Raw genomic sequence first — 4,462 nt, 5'->3', positions numbered from 1 at the left:
ATTTGCAAAATGGTTATGAAAATAGACTTTACACCTGTGTCTACTTTTAGTTGTAAAACAAATGTTTGCTCATTATTGTATATTTTATAATTGTCAAAAGCTTAATAAAAGTGTAATTTTGAAAATTTTTATTTAATTAGGAAGTCAGTGAACTAGAAAGTCACCATAAGAAAGCTATATGTTTTCATAAAAGTGTTCTGTATTTTCTTTGATTATTTAAAAATTCATGATTAAGTGGGTTAATCCCAGGGATGCACAATTGATTCAAATACAAAAATCAATAAATGTAATTCGGATACAGGGGGGTTTTCAAGATGGCGGCCTAGAGGGTGGCTGCATTACGTGTTGTTCCAGAACTCAGGATTCAAGAGAGGAGATATTGAGACGCTTGGGACCAACTCAAAGTAGCCGGGTGACTCTCACCCCCTGGGGGGGCATCCCGGATGGGACGGGGGTCCCGGAACGCAGGAAACTTTGTGAAGTAGAACTGCCGGCGAGACGCCCCTCCCCCCCGCTGGAGCGCCATAGAGGAGGCCGTTGGGCACAGCGCTGGGACTCGGCTGGGCTCCGGCGGCTGCCCGGGGGAGGAGAGGCGGGGAGAACTGTGTGGACTCAGGACACCGGGGCCTGCCCTGAGGAGGAGGAGAGGAGCGTGGCCACTTGGATTCGGAGAGACTGCGCCAGAGCTGCAGGCGGTTGCCAGAGGAGAAGCCGCGCGGCGAGCTGTTTGGAATCAGAACGACGCTTCTGAACCCCGGGGCCTGCCCTGAGGACGAGGAGGAAGAGGAGCAGCCGCTTGGATTCGGGTGACTATACGGGAACTGCGGGCGGTTGCCAGAGAAGGGGCTGCGTGGCGAGCTGTTTGGACCCTGACCACTTCTGAACCCCGGGGCCTGCCCGGAGGAGTAGGAGAAGGAGGAGAAGGAGCGCGGCGGGTCCTTTGGACTCGCAGTGACTGCATTAGCGCTCCAGGCGGCTGCTCAGAGGAGAAGGCGAGTGCTGAGTTGTTTGGTCTTAAAGTGACAGCTCCTGAACACAGGGGGGCTGCCTGGAGGAGAAGCGTGGTGGGACGCTTGGTCTTGAGGGACCACACCAGAGCTCCGGGCGGTTGCCCAGAGGACCCGTGCAGCGGGTCACGTGGATTCAGAGCCACTCAGAGGGACTGCTCCTGAACACCCGGGGGGTTATCTGGAGAAGGAGGAGGAACGGGCAGGGTCACTTCGACTCGGAGTGATTGATTGCCCCGGGCCACGGGTGGTTGGTGGGAGGAGGAGGCACGAAGTGAGTTTCTTGGACTCCTAGTGACCGCACCGGCATACTGGGCGGCTGTCTGGAGGAAGAGGCCTGTGGCGGGTCTCTGGGACTCAGAGCGATTGTTCGGGGCCACAGGTGGCTGCTCAGAGGAGGGGCCACGCAGCCAGGCGATTAGGTGCAGAACAGGGTCCCAGGATCTAGGAGGCTTCTGGGTGGAAGAGCCGCACAGAGACAGGCTTAGGGCGGAGCGAAGGTTCCAGGCCTATGGGCAAATTCTCTGAGGAGGGGCAGCCTAAGGAGATTCATCTGCGAAGGGTGAGGCTCCCAGGCCCAGGAGGTAGGGCCGGGCCCCTGGAAACTTTGCAGAGGAAGGCAGCCCAGCCCAGGCAGTAGCTGTAAATTGAGGGGAACCTCTAGGAGGAAACTGACCAGCGAGACCTCCCCACCGGGTGAGTCTTCCCTGCTGGGTGAGGTTTCCCACAAGGACGGTAAAACCAGAGGCTCAGGCCCAAACAGGCCTTGCCTCAGCCCACAGCCTAGGTCCCCTTTGGATGACCATTGGTCAACAAGTGGAGGCACCTCTGCCCACTAGCAGGGAATATACCCCACCTGAAGGCCACCACTCCTAGAGAGGCAGCTTCCTTGTGGAGCACCGCATTATCAACCTCCTCCAAGACTTCAGCCTACTGAAGGCTAAGAGGGGATATATATAGAAATCTTCAGGGTCATTGTAAATCAACAGAGGAAATCTGCAATATCTCAGCGGTCCACTGATATCTGAACAACATGAGAAAACAAGGAAAGAAAATGCTGCAAACAAATCTAGATGTTACATCAATAAAACCCAATGACAGCATGGCAGAAGAAATGACAGAAAAGGAGTTCAGAATGTACATAATTAAAATGATCAGAGAAGCAAAAGAGGAGATGAAAGAGCAAATGCAAGCATTGAATGATGAGATGAAAGAGCAAATGCAAGCATTGATTGATCGCACCAATCGACAGTTAAAAGAGCAAATACAGGAAGCAAAAGATCATTTCAATAAAGAGTTAGAGATATTGAAAAAAAACCAAACAGAAATCCTTGACATGAAGGAAACAATAAACCAAATTAAGAACTCCATAGAAAGCATATCCAATAGGATAGAACACCTGGAAGACAGAACCTCAGACATTGAAGACAAAATATTTAACCTTGAAAACAAAGCTGAACAAACAGAGAAGATGGTAAGAAATCATGAACAGAATCTACAAGAACTATGGGATATCATGAAAAGGCCAAATTTAAGAATTATTGGGATTGAGGAAGGCCTAGAGAAACAAGCCAAAGGAATGAACAACCTATTCAATGAAATAATATCAGAAAATTTCCCAAATCTGAAGAATGAAATGGAAAATCAAGTTCAAGAGGCTTACAGGACTCCAAATACACAAAATTACAACAGACCCACACCAAGGCACATTATAATGAAAATACCTAACATACAAAATAAAGACAGAATTTTAAAGGCTGTGAGAGAAAAGAACCAAATTACATTCAGGGGGAAACCAATACGCATATCAGCAGATTTTTCAATCCAGACCCTAAAAGCTAGAAGGTCCTGGAACAACATTTTTCAAGCCCTGAAAGAAAATGGATGCCAACCAAGAATCTTATACCCAGCAAAACTTACCTTCAAATTTGACGATGAAATAAAATCCTTCCATGATAAACAAAAGCTAAAAGAATTTACAAAAAGAAAGCCAGCATTACAGAACATTCTCAACAAAATATTCCATGAGGAAGAGATGAAAAACAAAGAAGCAAATCAGCAAAGGGAGGAATTATCCTAAAGGAATTGTCAAATAAAGGAGGAAACAAGTTGTGTCAAACAAATAAATAAACAAAATTTTAAAAATGAACCAAATGACCGGGAAACCAAATCATTTCTCTATAATAACCCTGAACGTTAATGGCCTGAATTCATCAATCAAAAGACATAGACTGGCAGACTGGATTAAAAAGAAAGATCCAACAATATGTTGCCTGCAAGAGACTCACCTCATAGAAAAAGATACCCATAGATTAAAGGTGAAAGGATGGGGAAAAACATACCATGCACATGGACTCAGCAAAAAAGCTGGAGTATCCATCCTCATTTCCGATAATGTGGACTTCAAGCCAAAGTTAGTCAGAAGGGATAAAGAAGGTCATTTCATACTGCTTAAGGGAAGCATAAATCAGCAAGATATAACAATCATAAACATCTATGCCCCAAACAGTGGCTCATCTATGTATGTCAAACAAATCCTTCTCAATTTCAGAAACCAAATAGACCACAACACAATAATACTAGGTGATTTTAACACGCCGCTCTCACCACTGGACAGATCTTCCAGACAAAAATTGAGCAAAGAAACCATAGATCTCAACAACACAATCAATAATTTAGACTTAACGGACATTTATAGAATATTCCATCCAACCAAGAGTGAATACACTTTCTTCTCAGCAGCACATGGATCCTTCTCTAAAATAGACCATATATTATGCCACAAAGCTAATGTTAGCAAATACAAGAAGATAGAGACACTAGCATGTATTCTATCAGATCATAATGGATTGAAGTTAGAAATAAATGAAAGAGTAAAACACAGAAACTATTCCAACATCTGGAGATTAAACAATATGCTATTATATGATGAATGGATAACAGAAGATATTAGGAAGGAAATTAAAAAATTCTTAGAGGTAAATGAGAACAAAGAAACATCATATCAAAACCTCTGGGACACTATGAAAGCAGTACTTAGAGGGAAATTTATTTCATGGAGCGCATTTAATAAAAGAAGTAAAACTCAACAAATAAACAACCTAACACTACAGCTCAAAGCCTTAGAAAAAGAAGAACAGAACAGCACCAAAAGTAGTAGAAGACAGGAAATTGTTAAACTCAGAGCTGAAATCAATGAAATTGAAACAAAAGAAACAATACAAAAAATTGACAAAATAAATAGCTGGTTCTTCAAAAAAATAAACAGAATTGATAAACCTTTAGCCACACTAACAAAGAGAAGACGAGAGAAAACCCAAATCACTAAAATTTGGAATGAACAAGGAAATATCACTACAGACAGGATGGAAATACAAAACATAATTAGAAGCTATTTTGAAAATCTATACTCCAACAAAATAGAAAATTTCGAAGACATCAACAGGTTTCTAGAG

Source organism: Sciurus vulgaris, assembly GCF_902686455.1.
Source record: "Sciurus vulgaris genome assembly, contig: HiC_scaffold_629_arrow_ctg1, whole genome shotgun sequence".
NCBI lineage: Eukaryota > Metazoa > Chordata > Mammalia > Rodentia > Sciuridae > Sciurus > Sciurus vulgaris.
The sequence above is the reverse complement of the archived record's forward strand: the minus strand, read 5'-3'. Positions refer to the sequence as shown.